The sequence below is a fragment of the Psammomys obesus genome, unplaced genomic scaffold (genome assembly GCF_907164565.1).
Source record: "Psammomys obesus unplaced genomic scaffold, mPsaObe1.curated_primary_1811, whole genome shotgun sequence".
Taxonomy (NCBI): Eukaryota; Metazoa; Chordata; class Mammalia; order Rodentia; family Muridae; genus Psammomys; species Psammomys obesus.
In genome coordinates this window covers 47,572,936-47,594,596 of record NW_026585504.1, presented here as the reverse complement: position 1 = coordinate 47,594,596, position 21,661 = coordinate 47,572,936, and the positions used below count along the sequence as shown (strand labels likewise).

At 40.9% G+C, this 21,661-nt stretch overlaps 1 protein-coding gene across 1 annotated transcript in view; it reads left to right on the top strand.

Moving 5' to 3' along the window:
* Phlpp1 (PH domain and leucine rich repeat protein phosphatase 1) overlaps positions 1-21,661 on the top strand; it is a 217,321-nt gene that overhangs the window by 108,720 nt on the left and 86,940 nt on the right. The gene's annotated exons all lie outside the window — the stretch shown is intronic.

Sequence of the window (21,661 nt, the reverse complement as noted above, 5' to 3'; positions counted from 1 at the left end):
TGGCTCCCTGCACCAGACAGCTCACCACGCACTGTAACTCCAATTCTGGTGCCCTCTTCTGGCCTTCTTGGGTACCAGGCTTGCATGTGATATACATATATACACACACAGACAAAACACTTACATAATAAAATGTAAAATAAGTAAAATTAACCAAATTTGAAAATATGTAAAAAACCAAGTTAGCAGGCTCTCATATGAGTAATACAAGGTGCTAGGACACAGTGGTGGGGAAGGAGGGTATTTAAATGAAACATCCTGCAAGAAGCGTGTGACTGTTGGAAGAGCTGGCGGGATGATAGGCTTTTCAGGCAGAGGATGAAGATACACGAAGACCCGAAGCCTGCAAAGCTGGAGTCTTAAGTAAGAAAGGGAAGTCACAATAGGCAGAGGTCTGTGTGATGCAGTGATGTAGCATTTCAGTTCTGTTGATCATATAATGGCAAACCATCACAGAACATCCTTTGGTAAAGTTACACGTGTGATAACTGAGTAAGACAGAAGCAAGGAGCCTGGTTAATCTAGCAGAGGTGAGGGTCACAGTTGTGGTAGAACAGAAGAGACCTTGAAAACGGCCCATGGGGATGTGTTTTGGAGGTTGACAGGGTTGCCAATTAATTATTTAGAGAATGAGAGGAAAAGGAAAAAGTAAAGAACGGTTTTTAGGGCTGGGGTTGTTCAGTGGTAGACCATGTGCAAGACCCTGGGTTAATCTACACACACACTCACACCCACACCCATACACACACACACACACACACACACACACACACACACACACACACACAGAGTCAGCAATACGTATCTCACACCCTCTAGACCTTTACTTTGAATTGTGAGCAATTAAAGTCTCAGCTGGAAATTATAGCACTAATTGTATTCTACATATATGATTTGAATGTCCAAAGAGCTTCTGATACAGGAGCAGACAGAAAAGCAAAGCATGAGAGAGAATATTGAGCTGTCTCTTGAGAAGAGTGTGAAAATGTTAATTTCCAGCTTGGTGACTGTGATTGTCAGGTGTTAGCTGGGTTAGTACTCTTTCTTAGTTGTGGTTGGCTAATGTGCCATCTCTGTTGTTTAATGCTGTCATCTCTCTAATGAGCCTCTCATTCTAATTGCTTAAATCATGAACAGATTTAGACACCAGACTTCTTCAGTGGGAAGCAGTGGAGTATGGTGGGGAGGGGCAGAGTTACGGCATTTGTGATATGAGTGAGAACATGGAGGTAGCAGGCAAGAGAGGGTACTTCTGCAAGTTTTCTCTTCTGCTGATTCTGCCTGCTCCACAGGATGTGTTTGATACCTAATGCCAAGAGTGGTGGCACACATGTCTATTCCTAGCTCTGGGAGGCCAAAGTGGGAGGATCATGATTTCAAGGTTAGTCTGGGTTCCTCAGAGACCAGCCTCAGTGGCGTGTAACCTTGTAACCAGAAATCCAAAAGAATGTGTTTGGTGTCTGTGTGCTGAAATGTGATGTCCTGGAGAGAAGCCGGTGCCGTGTGCACATGTAGCACCATTTACACTCATATCTCCAAAATGTGTGTTTCTAGGAGGGCAGAGGGACTTTGATCTAACTACTTTGATTATTGTTGAGCGAATTAATTGGAATGGGAGCTTTAACATCTCTGCTTTCTAAATAAGGCTCTGAATGTCGGGAGGAGCTGTGTGTACTGAAGGTTAGTGATCTGAATGTCTGGCATTATCCCATTACTTCCTTTTTATATGGTTGTACCTGAGATTCAGATATTAAGGTTTTTTTTATCTGATAAAGGGGAAAATAATGCTGTCTCCTGTGGCTTATATGAATTGTATGTGTAGTGGATCTACACCAGCATAGTAAGTGTATGTGTGCATGACTAAACAAGTATGTTAAGTTAATTTGGAAGGAGGGATTGTTGTTGTTTTGCTTTTTGATACAGGGTTTCTCCTTGCGTTGGCTGTCCTGGAAGTCACTCTGTAAACCAGACTGGCCTTGAACTCACAGAGATCTACTTGTCTCTGCCTCCTCAAGTTCTGGGATTAAAGGTGTGTGCCACTGTTCCCTACTCCCGGCTTTGTTAAGTTAATTTTATGACTCATTTCTGCCATCATCAAGTGATCAGGCAGTTGCTTAAATATTTCTTTCATTCATTCATTCATTCATTCATTCATTCATTCATTCATTCATTCATTCATTCGTTTATATTGTTTCCAGCAAATAAGAGAACACATGTTCTGTTTATCTGAGTGAGGTATATTCTGATGTTCTCAATCATGGAACCTTTTTTGGGAAAGTGACAGATATTTATCTGAGAAGACCAGGATCTGGGAATGGCATAGTGCCAACATTAGAAACAGATTCTTTCCTTTCTACAATTGTAAACATCAGATGCCTGCGTGAGAAACTTTCAGAGTGGCTAATAGGATGCATGTCACCTGGCCAATGTGTGCCAGGTCCTGTTAGCTCTCCAACACTGCAAATACTTCATTTTGTTTCATCTTATTTTATCATTTTATTTTTAGAAATAATTACTGATAAAAAAAACAAACAAACAAAGGATCTATAATGAGCTGTTACAGAAGAAATGAGTCAAGAACTCATTTGGGTCAGATTTCTATATAATGAGGCTCTGAGCACTCCTCTGTAAACCACTGTGTTGAGGATAAACGTGATAATCTCTTTAACGCCAAATCCAGGTTGAGTAGGATGGCGCTGCTAACAGAGGGTGGAGTGGACATGGCTTTTACCCTCAATTTTGGTTGTTACTTACTTTCCTTATATGTACTATTAGGAAACTGGCTACTTTTTAGTCCTATTCAAGGTCACTATGAAAAACATCTTTCCTTTTCTTTATATTGAGAGAACACAGGATTCATTTTGAAAAGGATTTATAAAAATAAGCAGCATAAAGAAAAATCTAGGTTTAGTGACTTTTAAATCAACACGAACTAGATAAATAATTTTAAAAGGAAGTTCTTCATTTTTAGTATATGCTTTTGGATTTTAGCTTGTAGAGAAATGTTTTTGTTATGTCAGTTGTTTTTGGGAAAGTTGATAAAAGTTTATTGAAGAGTAATTGTAGCACTTAAGATTGGTTGCCAAAGGCAGGAGCTTTGGATTTATTGTGTTGGGTGTGTGTTTGTTAGTTAAGAATCCTTTGGGAGGGTTACAACATTGGTTTTGAAGTCATCGCTAAAATCTGAATGTGCAGCATGTTTTAAAAATTCAGTAAACATCTTGTATAAAAAGTCAAAAGAGGAGTGTATTTATTCAGCATGCAGTCATGTGTCTAGTGTGTTTTCACTGTGGTAGGAGGACAGCCTCCCCTCAGATGTACCTGTGCCACCGAGGAAATGCTAACCTATGTGTCCACATTTGTAGCCAAAATTTTAGAGAATGCTCTCTTCACACATGTTGATTAATCCCATGATTTCTTTTCAAAGTTATTCTTTCTTGTGAATCTGTAACCTTAATATTTCATTAATTTACGAAGGCTAAAAGTGGATTTGGGTTACTAGTTTAGCATTGTGTATATGTGTTTTTACTTTTGTTTGTTTTGTGAGATGGGGGTAAGATGGGAGTATGGTGGGGTATGGGTGGGGTTAGGGGTCCTACTGCTTAGCCTAGGCTGACTTAGTACTTGCTATGTAGCCACAGGCTACTCTTTAAATTGTGGCAGTTTTCTTGCTCTGCCTCCAAATGCTGGAAATGTAGGCCTGGGCCATATCAACTTTGTGTTTTTAATTGTAATTAAAGAACTGTCAAATACTGTGAAGTCGAGATAATATTTGTAACATGCCTGTAACCCACCTGCCACAACTAACAGTTCATAGCCATGCTGTTTAAACTGTGTGCCTCTTTGCTCCGCATATCTCCAACACAGTATAGGGTTCTCTCTGATTGTGTGCAACTCTGTACAGTGAGAAATGTCTTAGAAATATAACCACAAACCACTCCTTTCTCATGTTTAACAAACGTCTCAGATAATGATTATTTTTTTTTCTTAAATCTTAAGAATATTTATCTATGTGTATGAATGTTTTGCTTGATATATGTGTGCCATCTGCATACATGGGCTACCTGAAGAACCCAAGAAGGCATTAGAAGGAGCTGGGAACTGAACTGCAGCCCTCTGCACAAGCAATAAATGCTCTTAATCACCGAACCATCTCTCCAGCCTTGCTTTAGATAATTGTGCTTGCTATTACAAATGGGTTTCAAAGAATAATGAGTTGTTCCTTTATGGCAAATTGGATGTTTTCAATTATTGATTAGCTAAAAGATGTTGGAAATAACTTAGCACTTGGCACCAACTTACATACTTTGAACAATAACACGACTGAATTGACTGCAGTGAAACCTACAGGTAGGATTTTGGCTTGAATAATTCTGACCTCAAGTGTTAGGAATTAGAAATGACTCAGTTTTTTGTTTGTTTGTTGGTTCGTTGGTTGGTTGGTTGATTGATTTTTTTTCTGATTTGAGAATATTTGCACATGCACAGTGAGCTGTCCTCAGGGAAGAGACCCTGAATTTAACTTTGGAATTGCTTTATTGTGTATGTTGTATATATAGAATATGAAGGGCATTTGGTACAGTATAGTTAGTGCCTCTTTATTTTGGCTGCTGCCGGTCACCTTAGGTCATGCAGGATAGTTTCTACTTGTCACTCAAAATATTTGGATTACATTAGATTTTACCATTTTTGATCGTGAATTGTCAACCTGCACTGTCTCTAATAGTGCCCCTTTCCAAGTTTTCTGTGGGAAAGGAAATGTCCCATGATGGTCTCTTCTGAGGACCTCATTGACCTTAAAATAGCCTGGTTTACATGGTTAAAACATGATTAGCAAAGTGGGACCTCCTGAAACTGAAAAGCAAAGGACACTGTCAACAGAACAAAACTGCAGCCTACAGACTAGGAAACTATCATCACCAACCCTACATCTAACAGAGGGCTGATATCTAGAATATATAGAGAACTCAAGAAATTAAACACCAACATAATAAATAACCCAATTAAAACTGGGGTTTAGAGCTGGAAAGAGAATTCTCACTTGAGGAACCTCTAAGGGCTGAGAAGCACTTAAAGAAATGTTCAACATCATTAGTCATCAGGGAAATGCAAATCAAAACAACTCTGAGATTCCATCTCATACCCATCAGAATGGTTAAGATCAAACACTCAAGTGACAGCTCATGATGGCAAGAATGTGGAACAAGGGGAACACTCCTTCATTGCTGGTAGGAGTACAAACTTGTACAACCACTGTGGAAATAAGTATGGCAGGTTCTCAGAAAATTTGGAATAGTTCTACCTTAAGACCCAGCTCTACCACTCCTGGATATATACCCAAAAGATGCTCCACCATACAACAAGGACATTTGCTCAACCATGTTCGTAGCAGCTTTATTTGTAATAGCCAGAATCTGGAAACAACCTAAATGTCCCTCAACCAAAGAATGGATAAAGAAACTGTGGCACATTTACACAGTGGACTACTACTCAGTCATTAAAAACAAGGAAATCATGAAATTTTCAGGCAATCGGATGGAATTAGAAAAGATCATACTGAGTGAGATAACCCAGACCCAGAAAGACATGCTTGGTATATACTCACTTATAAGTGGATATTAGCCATAAGGTACAGGATAACCATACTAATGTCCACAGACCCAAAGAAGCTAAGTAACAAGGAGGGCCCAAGGGAGGATGCTTGATTTTTACTCAGATAGGAAATAAAATAGACATCTGAAGTAGATGGAGAGAGGGAATTGTGGTGGGGAGAGGGAGTGAGGGAACAGAGGTAGGGATCAGGTGTAGGGAGAGGGGAGGACTGGGAGAAAGAACAGAAGTTGGTGGAGATGGGCATCTCTGGGAGTTTATGGTGGTGACCCTAGTTGAGACTCCCACAGCAGGGGATATAGGCCTGAAATGCCAAGAGAGACTTCCAGTGGAGGGAGGGGGACACCAACTCATCCATAAAGCCTTTGACTCCGCTAACCAATAACTGGCCCAACCTGAGTCACATGCCATGAGAGAGAGCCCACCCCTGACACTATTAATAATACTCTGCTATATTTGCAGACAGGCTAGCATAACAGTCATCTGAGTGGCTTCACCTAGCAGCTGATGAAAACAGATGCAGAGACCCACAGCCAAACATTAGGTGGTGCTCAGGAAATCTAATGGAAAATGGAGAGGAAGGATTGAAATAGCCAGAGAGGTCAAGAGAATCATAAGGCATCATAAGACAACCTACAAAATTAACTAACCTGGTCCCATAGGGGCTCACAGAGACTAAACCACCAACCAGAGCACTTCTGTGGGATGCGCCTAGGACCCCCACACGTATGGATGTACATCTTGTTCTTCATGTGGGACTTTTAACAGCAGGAGCTGACTCTGTTGCTTGCCTTTGGATCCCATTCCTTTAACTGGATAACCGACTAGCTTCAATAGAAGATGTGCCTGGTACTACTTGATATGCCGAGGCAGGCTGACATCCATGGGAGGTCTCCCCTTTTTTGAGAAGGGAGGAGTCTTAGGGGAGGCGAAGAGGGAGGGAAGATCTGATTGGTGATGTAAAGTAAATAAATACATTAATTAATGAAAAAGTGTGATGATCAGGGTTTCATCAGGGCCATTTAGCTTGTCTGTGTGCTTTTGTGCTCATGTAGGCAGTGTATTGGCAGTTGCAGACTTATATTGGCAGGCAGACTGACTTCCTAACAGGCATGTCACTGCTGTTACTGTTCCTGCTGTGTAACTCTACATAGAAAGGTAGTATTTTAAGTCTCAGGACACTGAGATTACCCTTGGCCAAAGGAAAATAAGTGTCTTAGTATACTGATTTGAGAAGGAAGTCATTGTTGTGAAGGGCAGAGCAGAATTCTTTTGAATTAAATATTATGTAAAATGATGACTAAGTGATACCCTTTAAATAAAAATGAGCTGAATGGTGAGCCATAATGAACTTTCAGTTTCATGTGCTAAAAAATGTTCTGAGGTCCAGATTTAACTCATAGAATACTTAATTGACCACTAGAGTCAAGCCACTGGTGTGTAACAGGATTAAGATGGATTCACGTCATTAGTGGTAGTTGCAAGGGACACTTTAAATGTGACTTAGTCATTTATAATGTGTACTTAATGCAGTCTACAGTCAGCCTGGCTTGTCCCCAGTGCTTTAGGGACCCTGCTTCCATGTGTTACACTGGGTTTCTAATGCTAAGTAAGAAGCTTTGTTAGAATCATTCTTCTGAAGAACACAAGAATTTTCTGGAAACTCACAATTCACGCTTCACAGTCATTCTTTAAACAATGATGGGTCCTTTGACCAAAGGTAAGCCACCAAGTTTGTAGAATCAGTAGAGGACCTAAGGTTTTGCTGATGTGCATATCTGCTTATGTCTTCAAAAACTGCTTTTGTACCAATTCTGCAGTGATAACTGAAAAATATTGGTAACTGAATATGAGATATTGGGGCATAGGAAGATTATTAAGGGCAGGAGCAAAACAAATCTTGAAGAATGCCTTTGTTACTTTTCTGTCACTGTGATAAAACACCACAAACAAGTCAAATTATAACAGAAAGCATTTAATACGGCTTGTGGCTTCAGGATGTCGGAGTCCACGATGGACCACAGGAACAGCTGAGAGCTCACATCCTGATTGCCACCCATGAGGCAGAGAGAGAGAGAGACACACACATACACAGACTGGGAATGATGTGAATCTCTTGAAAGCTCAAAGCCAGTCGACTCCCAGTGGCATGCATCTTCCAATAAAACTATCCCTCCTAATCCTTCTTAAAAAGTTAGACCCATCAGGGACTGTTGTAAAAGTGGTGTTGTGCTATATCTTATTATTCTTAGCCCTCAGATTATCACAATGGTATTATCTAACTTGATATCACAAATAACAAGACACAGACACCTGTTAGATTTTATAATTGCCTTATTTACCTTGGGCTGGGCAGGTATTTCACTTACACTGTCTCAGTAATTTCACCATCCATCTTCCAGCTCCCATCCAATGTCATCCACCTTAATCTTCCTCATCTGGACTGTCCTTCCATCCACAATCTTATAAATATGTGCCTTTTTTCTTCGTCCGGGCCTTTCCATGACATTATTGAAGTCCTTCCTTCCATTTTCCATGGTTCCTTCTCCATGTTAACCCATCATGCTGTTTTTGTTCCTTCTCTCTTCCATTCAGTCTGTCTCCTGTGTTTCTTCTTTTATCTAACCCTGGGAACCTTAGCCACGCCCACCCATTCTGCCTTGCCCAAGTATCAACCAATCAGGTATGTCTTAGGCAGGTTTACAAACAGGGATAGGTGTAACCAGATCTTGAGGGCTAATAACAGGCATCAGACCAACCTCCAACAAGGGACCAAGTATTCAAATATATCAGTCTGTGAGGACCACTATTCCCATTCAAACGACCACATTCTACTCCCTGACTCTTATTGGCTTGTAGCCATTTCCTAATGCAAAATGCATTTGATCTAATACAATTTGAAAAGTGTTGGAGGATGTTTTGTGCACTGTATATTCAGATGCTGATTTCTGTGCCTCAAGATGTGGTTGCAGTCAGGATTGCCATGATCATTTATCAATGTTGTGTAAAGATTGCTCTCCAATTATGTCTGATTGGTTAATAAAAAAGCTGAGCAGCCTGTAGCTGGGCAGGAGAGGACACGGAGGTTGGACTTCTGTTCCCAATCTAGAGGTCTCAGGGATCACGAGGTAGGGGTAGAAGAAGGAAGAAGAGAGAATGAAAGGATGTACCCATGAGGAGCTGGCCATGAGGACTTACCTGATGGAGCAGAAGCAGCCCAGGCAGGAACAATATGGCAAGTAATTCCAGGTATGTGCTAGTAAGTAGCCAGACTAGCATAGAGGGTTAGAATAGAGGAATATCTACCCAGCTCTAGTGCTTTAAAGCTTGTTGAATAAATCTAATAGGTCTCTGGGTCAATTATTTGGGAGCAGGAGAGGGTAATTGGAAAAGGCCTCCAAATTATACCACATATTTCTACAAAAAAGTCTAAAGTCTCTTCTGAGAATTAAGGATCTCAATTATAACCCCCTGTAAAATCAAAATTAAAAAGCAAATTACATACTTCCAGTAGCCAGTGGCACAGAATATATATAACCATTCCAAAGTGAGGTAAGAGGGCATAATGAAGAAATACTACACCAAAACAAAGTTGAAACCCAGCAGGAAAAACTTTTTCAAATTCTGTAGCTCCATGTCTGATATCAAAGTTCTTTGATGGTCCCCCACTTACAGCTTTGCTGCCTGCAATATGCTTCTTTCTCTTGGGCTAGCTCCATTCCTTGTATGCAGCTCTATTTGGCAGATATCCCACAGTTATGGCATCTCCAACATTTTGGGGGTCTCTAACACAATCCAGGCTTCACTTTCATAGCTTCATGTAATGGATTGTCAGGGACACACCTAGCCTCTGGGGCTCTCTTTAACTCCAGAGGAATATTCTATGACCCCCCCCCCCTTCTCTTGTATCCTATGATTCTAAAGCCAGAACCATGTGGACAACACTGCCAAGTTTGACTGCCGTCTTGGGATGGAGCTGGCCTCCTTGAATCACGTTTGCAGAATGTGATTTTGTTGCTTAGTTTCATTGCTTTTTAGGGGCAGAAAATTCCTCAGGCCTTTCTTTCCCTTTTAGTAGTGGGGTATTGCCCTCAGGGCACCGTTCCCTTTATTCTATTTCAGATCAGGCCTCTTTATGACTCTTAACTCATTTAGCCCAAGCCTTGGCTCCTACTTTAAATTTCCTGGTTCTAGTCTTTGCAAACTATACATTTGTATTTCTTTTTATCCCTCTTGATGTTTTCATTATTGAGCTGCATTAGAGTGGTTACTAATAATCATGTGATAGAGACAATATTAGACATCTTAAAATCTCCCCCAAGGAAATTAGTCTTTTGCTTTTCAATTTAGCTTTAGGCAGACTTAGGACAAGGGCAAAGAACAACAACCACATTTTTTGCCAAAATGTCACAAGAGTGGTCTATATCCAAATTGCTAATTGTTCCTCTCTGAAACTTCTTGAGCTAGCTATTCATACTGTTCACAGCACCCCTGTCTTCCAAGCTCCTATTAAGATGGCCATTAATCCCTGCTTACAGTGTTCAATTGATTTCCTAGTCTAAAGTCCCAAAGACTTCTACATTCCTCAAAAAAACAAAACAAAACAAAAAAAACCCCAAAAAACCAACAGTAACATTAAAAAAAAATCACCCCACAGCACAAACAAACAAACAATATGCAACATGATCAGCCCTGGCTGGACAATAGCCTACTTCCTGGTACTAACTTCTGTCTTACTACTTTTCTGTCTCTGTGATAAAACACTGTGATCAAATTAACTTATAAAAGAAAGAATTAATCTGACTTATGGTTATAGGGGGTCAGAGTCCATGATGGTGGAGCAAAGGAACAGCTGAGTGTTTACATCTTGATTGCCACCTATGAGTCAAAGAAAGGAGAGAAAGAGGAGAGAAGAGGAGATGGAGAGGGAGGGAGGGAAGGAGGAGAGACAGAGAGACAAAAACACTTGGAATGGTCGAGAGACAGAGACAGAAACTGTCTCTCAAAGGTCATCCCCAGTGACACACCAAGGCACCTCTTAAACCTTCCTAAATAAATAGTCTACCCACTAGAGACCAAGTTTTCAAATAGATGAGCCTATGGGGGCTATTTTCATTCATATCACTACACCACAAAAATCAAAATTAAAATTTATTCCACACAGAGGTTAATTTTGTCGAAAGGTCATAAAATATAGACATGGTCATGCTCTATCTGAGCAGTGTGGAAGAAACATCAAAAAGCTAAAGCACAAGAGTACAGGCTAGACCAATTTTTGGCTTTGCAGTCTGAGAAGGGTACAAGGGACATTAATGCACAGTGTGCATGCCTATGTACATTGTTTTTTGCTAATTTAATTTCTCTCTCCTGTGGAAGATTTACTGTGATTTACCAGCTACTATAAATAGATAGGATTTCATTATAGAAAAAAGCTATATTGGACTTTTCCGCAATTACCAATAAGATAATAGGCATTTAGAGAACTTAGAAATTCTACTCTGAATTCAGGCAGAAATGAAGTATTTTGGATTGCCTAAATTTGTTTTGTGTTGTACAAAACTGATTAAGTTAGTAAAACAGCAGACTAATCCCTATATAGTTACGGTTATACTTTAGGTACATCTATTCCCACGTTAATAGTACCTTTGTTTTTCCATAGGGTTTTTGTTGTTCCAGAAGAAGGGGTTTTCACTTAACTGTAAGATAAATCAGCCTAAAACTACTTAATTTTATTTTCTCCAAAGTTCTAGAATCCAGTTTTATACAAAGAGCAGAGTATCTCATAATAGAAGCATTTGGTGCAGTGCCTGTTTATTTATGGAGGTTGTTACCATTTCAAGCCCACCCCTTCTCCTCTACTTTCCTTCCCAGTTTCTGCACCCTTCCTAAGTTCTTTCTCTAGCATGCTGGAATTAGCGCCTCTCTTGCCAAGCCCACCAGGGAAGTGAGGAAGCTAGAAGGAAGATAGAGAAAATACATCTTTCACTTTATTTGTATGAGGTACTGTTCTTCCAGGTTCCAATGATTGCTATTATCTCTGTAACTAGAAACCTTGGTGGAACTCTTGAAACAATTTTTGCTGCACTTTCAGAAGGATGGATGGATATCCGTACTGCCATAATTAATACTTTAAAATAATGTAGATTTTTGTCTATATAATATTATCTTTAATAAAATACATTTAAGTTTTAAGGGGAGAATTTAAAATCTGAATTTTTTTCAGTTTTATGGGTTTTTTAAATTTATTTTTTTATAATTTATTCACTTTACATTCTAATTGTAGCCCCCTCCCTCATCTACTTCTGGTCCCCCCTTCCCCCTTTTCCCTAGTACTCCTCAGAAAGGGGGGAACCTCCTGCCCTACCCTCTGACCCCAGCCTATCAAGTCTTATCAGGACTGCCTGCATCCTTTTCTTCTGTGGCCTGGGAGGGCTGAACCACCAGGGAAGTGATCAAAGAGGAGGCAACAGAGTCCATGTTAGAGACAGTCCTTGCTCCACTTACTAGGATACCCACATGGAGACTGAGCTGCCTATGGGCTACATCTGAGCCAAGGAGGGGTGAAAGGTTATGTCCTCTCCATGTGTGGTCCTTGGTTGGTGTATCAGTCTCTTTAGGGCCCTCTGGGCCCAGCTTTGTTAGCTCTGTTGATCTCTTTGTGGAGCTCCTGTCCCCTCCTGATCCTTCTATCCCCCCATTCTTCCATAAGATTCCCTGTGCTTTGCCCAGAGTTTGGCTGTGAGTCTCAGCATCTGCTTTAATACCCTGCTGGGTAGAGTCTTTCAGAGGCCCTCTGTGGTAGGCTCCTGTCCTGTTCCCTGTTTTCTCCCTCTTTTGATGTTCATCCCGCTTGCCTTTCTGAGTGAGGATTGATCATTTTACCCAGGGTCCACCTTGTTATTTATCTTCTTTAGGTCTGTGGATTATAGAATGGTTTTCTTGTATTATATGGTTAATGTCTACTTATACACCTAAAGAAGTGAAACAAAGAGGACCCGGGGTAAGATGATCAATCTGCACTTATAAAGAGTGAATGGAATTTTATGTAAGAAGTGGGAAATAGTAAGAGCTGGAGGGGACGGGAACTCCACAAGGAGAGCAACAGAACAAGAAAATTTGAACACAGGGAACTTCCCAGAGACTCATACTCCAACCAAGGACTATTCGTGGAGATAACCTAGAACCCCTACACAGATGTAGCCCATGGCAGTTCAGTGTCCAAGTGGGTTACATAGCAATGGGAAGAGGGACTGCCTCTGACATAATCTGATTGGCCTGCTCGTTGATCACCTCCCCCTGAGGGGGGAGCAGCCTTACCAGGCCACAGTAGAGGACAATGCAGCCACTTTTGATGAGAACTGATAGACTAAGATCAGAAAGGAGAGGAGAACCTTCCCTATCAGTGGACTTGGGGAGTGGCATGCATGCAGAAAGGGGAGGGAGGGGCTTATGGGGGGATACAAAATGAATAAAGTGTAATTAATAAAAAAAAAAAAGACAGATGGGATGGACACTGGAAGTAGGAGAAAACAAGAAACAGGACAGGAGCCTACTATAGAGGGCCTTTGAAAGACTCTACCTAGCAGTATATCAAGGCAGATGCTGAGACTCATAACCAAAATTTGGGCAGAGTGCAGGAAATCATATAAAAGAAGGGGGAGTTAGTAAGACCTGGAGAGGACAGGCACTCTACAAGGACCAAATATATCTGGGCACAGGGGTCTTTTCTGAGACTGATTCTCCAACCAAGGACCATGTTTGGATATAACCTAGAACCCCTGTTCAAACATAGCCCATGACAGCTCAGTCTCCAAGTGGATGCCCTAGTAAGGGGAACAGGGACGGTCTCTGACATGAACTCAGTGGTAGGCTCTTTGACCTCCCCCTCTCCCGAGGGAGGAGCAGCCTTACCAGGCCACAGAGGAGGACATTGCAGCCAGTCTTGATGAGACCTGAGAAGCTAGGGTTAGATGGAAGGGGAGGAGGACCTCCCCTATCAGTAGACAGGGCCAGTAGAGAGGGACATGGAGGAGATGAGGCAAGGAGGGTGGGATTGGGAGGGAATGAGGGAGAGGGCTAAAGCTGGGATACAAAGTAAAGAAACTGTAATTAATATTAAAAATAAACATTTAAAATTTAAAAAAGGATCAGATTCTTTTAGGGCCAACACATCAGTTATTGTCTTATAAGTGAACTGAGATCTTCATTCCTGTGTACTGATTCCTGTTTTTCTCTCTGGTATAACAGGATAATTCTATTTGCTTTTCCAATTGCTATCCCCGTAAGTGTTGTAGAATTACCGCGGTCTTTGTGTCCTTGTGCATACTTATCTTTTTCCAGCAGTGTGTTTTCAGAAGCATTGCTGGAAATTAATTCCACCTGCTTTCTCTGTCACTTGGTTTTCAGATCCCCTGTGTAGCAGCTCCCCTCTTTTATGTTCTGGTGTGCTGACAGATGCATTGACACTATGTGAGCACCACAGTTTGTGACTATTGCTTTCCTGACTTTAGAAGCTGGGAAGCAAGTAAATTACTTACTCATTAGTGTTGTGAGACCCACACACAGAAACAAAAGTTCTTCAGGCTTTGTCTTTATTTTCCTCCAAGTTGTTAGATTTGTTACCCACAAACTGCAGTTAATTGAATTCATGCTATATTGACAGTGATATGCATAGTTCATAATAAAAAACAACACTTTGCTGTTATTATGCAGCAACCTGTTCTACCTACTTCCCAGCAGCCTTGTGAGAGCTAATGGATGGATCTCACAACAGTCATGAGGTCTGGCTTTCCAATCAACGTAATATCTCTTGCTGTTGTCACCACCACTTTGTAAAGAAAGGCCTGAAAGTATCAAGTCCTTGCACTATTGTATGTAATACATTTTGCTGCCTTGCTCTTTTGTTGGTACTTTCATTGTTTTCAAAAGTTGTAAATTGAAATGTGCATAGCAACTGAAATTTATTGACAGGATTACATTACACCATAGATTCTGTCAGCAGAATCCAGTTTACTCAATAGTATATTAAAAGGTGGTTTCCAAGCAGCGTTGTGGCATGTACTGCTGGAAGACACAGGGGATCAGCCCCTCCACATCTTTATGTTAATAGCACACACTGAAGAACACAAGATGCCCTCTGGGTTCCCCAGGGCAGGTTAAGTTGGTGCCAGTGTTGTAGAATCTAGTCATATTTACTATGCACGTATGCAGAGTCCTGTGTGTGCTCTTGTTTGTGTGCATGTGTGTATGAACACCTGCATATGTGTGCACATATGTATGTATTTTGATGCAGAGGTTTTTGCTTGTTCGCTTGCTTGCTTGCTTTCTTCTTTATGAGACAGGATCTCACTATGTAGCCCTGATTGACCTGCAAGGCATTACCTAGAGGCTATCCTCACACTTAGAAATTCACCTGTCCTGCCTCCTAAGTGCTGGAATTAAAGGCTTATTCCTGGCCTTACTCATAACAGTTGTTGAAGCTAAAAAATTTTGTCTGAAGGTTTAGGCCGACTTAAATATATATATTTTTTCTTAAAATTTTATCTCCCCCCCCCCCCCAAGACAGGGTTTCTCTGTCAGCATTGGCTGTCCTGGACCTACTTTGTAGACTGGGCTGGACTTGAACTCACAGAGATCCACCTGCCTTTGCTTCCTTGAGTGCTGGAATTACAGGTGTGTACCACTGTGCTTGGCTATTTATCTCCTGTTTTTTGTTTGTTTATTTTTAGGAGTTTCATTGTTTTTAGCCTAGAGTATTGCATTTTGATTATCATTATAATTTTCATTGGTCTAATAAATAAATTTAAGAAATAAGAAATAATAAAATGTTTAGAAAAGAATCTGAACTGTATATTCAACACATAGACCTTGCATATGGAACCCAGAACTTAACCGTTTTTCCTTTTTGGTTTTCAGTTTTCTAACTACAAAACAGTAGTTTATTTGCAATTGTTGAACTGTTTGAGTTTGTATGTATATAAGTAAAACAAAAGTTAGAGTATGAGGTGTATTTTTATGCCTTGTTTCTCCTTGTCTAGAAGGTGCTATCTTTGGGACAATGTGGCTGTACCTTTTAGACTATACTCAGCTAGTAACAGTCTTAGAACATCTTTTACACATATTTTGCTAATAAGGAAATGAAGAAGGTACTCTGAGCTCAGATTTAATCTCCACCCAAGTGAGTGTCTGCTTTTTGGGGGGTTATGTGCAGGGACTGGAGTGGGGGAATTAACTATGAGTGTCATTTCGGAAGGCTGGCCCTGTTCAGATGCTTCTGACTCTGGAAGTGTGAGGCATCAGGTTCACATGTTCAGGTTAGGCTCCACAGTGAGTTCACTGGGCAGGTGCCGCAGCATTGTCCCTCATGCCATAGCCATTTGTCAGTGGAGGGATAGCCATATCTATGGCTGGCCGTGACCTTTGCTCTGCCTATGTTCTCATCGTGTCCCCACAAGGCCAGTGCAATACTGCCTAGTACCAAGTATTGCAATACTGGGTTGATAAAGGGCAGATGGTAAATATGTATGGACCAGTTCTCTCACGTTACCTGGTAGTGTGAGGATGCCTCCTTCTCGTCATCTCCATCCACTCCCTTCCCATGGCAGACAGTTAGGAATGCCTGGTAGGATCTGTTAGTCTGTTTCTCTATATTGCTTTTTCTAAACTGCTATGACCTGGTTCTTGAGCAATTATCTAGATACTTTGTGTACTCTCGAGCCTGAAGGCCCATCCTCCCTAGGTCATGGTACCTCCACCCTTCTTGTGTTCTTCCTCTTGTAGATCCTCTCTAACTTTTGTCTATGATCTACCTGTGTCTCTGGATTTTTCTATTTCCTTCATTAGGTTTACATTTCATTGCTGCTAGTAATTTAGAATGGAGGGTAAGTTTACATGCTTTATTTCTAATATATGCCCTCAATCATTTAACTTTTGAAAGAAGAGGAATGTTAAAGTATTGATAATCTAGATGAAATTTGCAATGTCCAAAATTACTTGTTTAATATACTTTTATTAGGTTGCAGTGAGACTGTCTCAGAAAACAAAACAGCAACTGCACACAAAGCAAAAGACCTGTAATTAATTTTATAGGTGTTCTGTATCTATTAAACAGAATTTAAAAAATTATAATTATCATCAAGAAAAATTTAATGTCACCATGTAAAGGGCTAGTGTGCTCGTGTGATGCACGCACTGTGGCTTCTGCAAAGGGCGTTTTATATTTCAGTTGTGAGATCCCTGAGACACCCCTTCCAGAATGGGGGTGTTAGGTGTTTTCCACATAAGCTAGTTTCTTTCACTTTCCAGATTTTTGTAACTTTGTGTGTGTGTGTGTGTGCACTTTTCCTATAGACTTCTCAGGTTTTATTTGACGTTCCTCGATTATTCACTGGGAATCACTATTGTTTAGTTGGACTAGTGATTTGGGGTTGGAGTGGGCAGAGCCATGGCGTCAAGGAATGATGATCCCACCAGCCTTCACCCTTTCTGTGGAATCTGTGTGCTCAGCAGATGTCTCCTGTTTCTCTGGAGGAGTGTGCATGTCCTGCTACTGCTTCTTTTTCACACCCAAGCTTATGTTTCTTCTAACGATTGCTTCTCTGTGCTCTAGCTATGCTCCCATTTTTCTTGGGTGTTAGCAGAATATTCCTCCTCCCTCCCTGATTCCCTGGTGTTATCTAACAGTTGTCCAGGCCCTGGCCTGATAGATGAGGTTAATAGTGGTTCACACCCTGGGTCCAGCATAGTTGTGGCCTGGAGCTCAGTTTGACTCAGTTTAACTTACTTGAACTTTAAGATAGGAGTTGATCCTTCACTATACTGAGTTTGTTGGAAATCTGTTATATCTTCTGCTCTCACAAGGGCAGCACTTCTTATCTATAACAATAAGTTACAGCTGCTGGGAAAGGAAGCTGGCTAATGAAGTGCTTGCTCTGAGGTATACCCCGGTGGGTTTGTCTGTGTGAGATCTGTATGTAGAGTTTGGAAAAAGGATGTAAATTTTAATAGCATCTGTCTAGGTGGACCATAGCTTCTTCATAAGATGTCCAGCTTCTCTTGTTTGGGGAACAGGCATACTATCTGGTACAGTGCATTTCTCTTCTGGGTGAGATGCACATTGGCTGGTCTGTGTTGATATACTTGCTCCTTCTGTTGTGGTTCTAGGATATGGGTCTGGCTAAAGGAGAAGCTTGTGGTAGCCTTTGTAGTCTCCTTGGCTGCTCACTGCCCCATGGCTGTTGCACATGGGATTCATACTATAGATGTTCTTACTATAGATGTTCCTGTTTCCACCATGGTTCCCATGAGACCCTGCTGGCTGATTTTTATCCTGTGAATGCGCCTACTTCCTCCTACCTCCAACAGTACCAGCTTGTAGCCAAGAATGAGGAATGGAGCAAGGACAACTTGAAGTTTAATTCTTTCTCTTTGTCCAAAGGGAACAGTGCTAGGCTTCTGTTAAAATAGGATGTGTTTTCATCAAAGTAATCTCCAGGGGAACAGTGTCCTAGGTAGGCCAGAGATAAACTTGTGAAAGTGGTAGAAGGACCTGGGAGATGGGCCAGTGACTCCTTTTTGCACACCATCCTGATGGTTATAGTTAGTGCTCAGTGTGGTTGTTTCAGTGAACAAGATAAAGCAACCCTTTCCTTTACAAGCACGCAGCCTAGAGACATGGAACCCAGAAAGCTACACGAGTATGTCGGTGACCATGCTAAACTTCCTAGAACCTTTTGAGGTTTTCTATTTTGCTTGCATTAAAGGCCAGAGTTCTTAGAATGGTCTAAAATACCCCATAAGATCTGGGGTGACCCTACCTCTTTGTGGTCTGAACACAGTCATTGACTCTCCCTATGCCAGCATGTGCTGAGAAACACCTTTTTTTGGCTACTTGTGCAGACTATGATGCTCTTCTGTATATTCTTTCTGTTGCCTTCTTACTGCTGCATGGTCTCTACAGTAAGGCTTCTTAACCTGCCCAAGGTTGGTGGTGCTCAGGATCCAACACAGGGTCTTGTGCATGCTGGCGTGTACCATACCACATCCTGTTTTCTTTTCTATTTTAAGATAAGATACTGCTAAGTTGCTCAAGCTGTCCTTGAACTCGTTCTGTATCCTAGATGCCCTTGGCTGCTTGCTGATCTTCTGCACCTGTAGGCCTTCACCATCAGGCCTTTTTATCAAATTTATTTTAAGGCAAATTCAGTGAAGGGCAGGAACCACATTCACACCTCTCAGAGTGTGTGTGTGTGTGTGTGTGTGTGTGTGTTTGTATTTTTGTATTTACGGTCCACTTGGATAATGCAGGATAAAGATTCTTAATCACATCTTTGGGCATGTAAGGTAATAGCCACTGTATTTGAGCAGAGGTGTGTATTTTGGAGCCCCCCCCCCCATTTGCCCATAACAGATGGCTATGGGTATTTATTAGCCACAGAGGAGGAAATGCCCCAGGTACACATAGCAAGTACAATACTAAGTAGAAGGAAAGCCAGAAAGCTCTTTTCCTCACTTCCACCATTTTTTTTGAAGTCATTTTTTTTCCTCCAAATTAAATGCACATGTGTTCTCAGACACACAAAGAAGAGTACAGAGGTGAGATTATATTTTCTTGGCTGCTGTTATGTCTCAGTAGTAGAGTTCTTATCTAATATGTATGAAGCCCCAGGCTTGCTTCTCCCTCTCTCTCTCTCTGTTTCTCTCTCTCTCTCTCTCTTCTTCTTCTCTCTCTCCCTCTTTCTGGTATCCATGTACTGGCCTTCCCAAGTTTTAGCACATTGATAGTTACCTTGTATATTCTGTTGTCCCTCTTACAAGGAGCAAACATTAAAATCAATTTAAAATCTCCTGTCCTCCATTTCCTATTTTCATTTATCTTCCTTATGAACAATCACTATTACAATATGAGCAGGCATTATTGGGCATGCCGTTATCATATATAATATGTGGAGTTGCATGTGTGTGTATTTAAAATGTTTTCAGGACTAGCATTATATGTAGAATACTATAGGTCACTTTTAATTCTCAAATCACTTGAGATTTTGCTGTGATTTCTGAGGCAGGTCCTCTCTGCCTTCTGTCTGATTAGCCATATCAGTAGCTATTAGATTAGCCTGTAGTGTCAGCAGCTGGAACACTACCATTGCTCAGATCTGCAGTGCTTATCTGCCCTTGTGTCCAGAGGATCAGGATACTCTGCAATTCCCTCTAGGGTTTTGCGTGTAGATTGTGATGGTGTTGGGGGAGATGGTAAATAAAGTGGAAAGCAGAATCCCCAAACCACAGACTTCCACTTGAGTTTCAATTCAGGTTTAGATAGCACATCCCTTAGGAAGGCTTTCCTGACCCTCAACTTATGTTCTGAGCCCCTGTAGTTTCTATTCCTGTAATAGTTATCATTAATTACCTTTCCCTTTTGGTATGTATATGATGAGGGCTGAGAATGTCTTGTTTTGTTGTGTCTCAGGATCTGCTCTCTCTGATTTACCAGTAGGTGCTCAGCACTTGGTTTTGAATGGATAGCTTTACTGACTGTGCACTTCAGCCAGTTTCCTATATACAGCATCTTGCATGGTTCTCATGAATAGGAATCCTTTGTGGCTCTGATGGTTTTGTGGCTCTCTGGCTTTTTGTACATTAACATCTGTTGTCCCTACCCCAAGCCCTTAAATCCTTTTGGTTTACATCAAAACTTGGCCCTCTTTGGAATTTTCTTTTTTAGTGGTGCAAATGTAAGGGAAATTGAAATTGCTGAAATGCCAACCCAGACTTCTCTATGATCATTTGAGATGGATCTCTTCGAGCCTTTGCATACCAACACCCTCTGCTTTCACATGCACACTATAATTTATGTGTTTTTACTTTCAAAAGTGACTTTAGCAAAGTGTGTTTCGTGCATATTTACTTCTTCCTGAAGAGTTTTTTAGCATCAGAGAAATTTGAGTACTAGTGAATATTAATTATGAATAATTCTATTTTGTACGAATAGCGATAACAGCAACATTTATTGATGGTTTTTCTGGGCATGAAGGTGGGACTAGATGCTGTGTTTATACCTGTCCTACAGACATGAAAACTGAGGCTTAGAGGGATCAGTCATCTGTCTGGTCACCTTACCTCAGCGACCAGGTGGTGGGCCTTGGATGAGAATCTGTGTCTATGGGCCCAGAGCTACTCTCCCAGGACTCGGTTCTGCTTTTTCTTAGCTAGGAAAAAGAAACTTGGAATTTGATAAAAGAAGAATACATCAGGTTGATCACAGATAAAAAGTAAATATCTGTTTGTTTATATTTTTGCAAAAGCTGTGGTAAAGTCAGAGGCTAAGTTAGGAGAAGGTTAGAACTATGATATTACAGCACCACCAAAGAGCTAAGATATATGAATGGGCTCAATCTAGTACTTTCATTATAAATTGATATAACATTTTAGAAGTCCAGCTTACCCTTTTGTATCTCCATCATGCATTTTGGTTTGTAACCCTGGAATCCTGCCTGGCCTGGGTAGGAGTCATTTAACCAGTAAGGCATTATATGGCTAGATAATCATGCAGATAGAATTATTGTTTTGTGCAAAGCATCTACATGAGACAAAGCACAACAAATTTATAATTATCTTACAGAAACTTTGTGGAGTAATAGTTTTAGGCATTTATATAGCAGGCAAGTAATGGAATCTGATTAAGTTTTATGAAAGGATACTGCAATGACTAGGAAGCCATTGCTGCTCCTTTTCTTGTTCTGCCTTCTTTTAAATCAATATACTTAGAGTCTGTCTTCCTGCAAAGCTCTTGATTGTGTATTTCCTCTAAACTCTTGCATTAGTTTGTTCAAAAGTCTCTTAACTTGATATTCTTAGGAATAAAACCACCTGTACCAGAGACTAGTGACATCACTAAACCTAGTGAGAGAACTTGTGCTCTGTGCAGCTCCTCCTGTGCTAGGTCACTTTAAGCATGCTCCAATGTGGTTTTTACAGGAGTAGGTTCTGTTTTGTGCCAAGTGTTATAACACACACACACACACACACACACACACACACACACACACACACACAC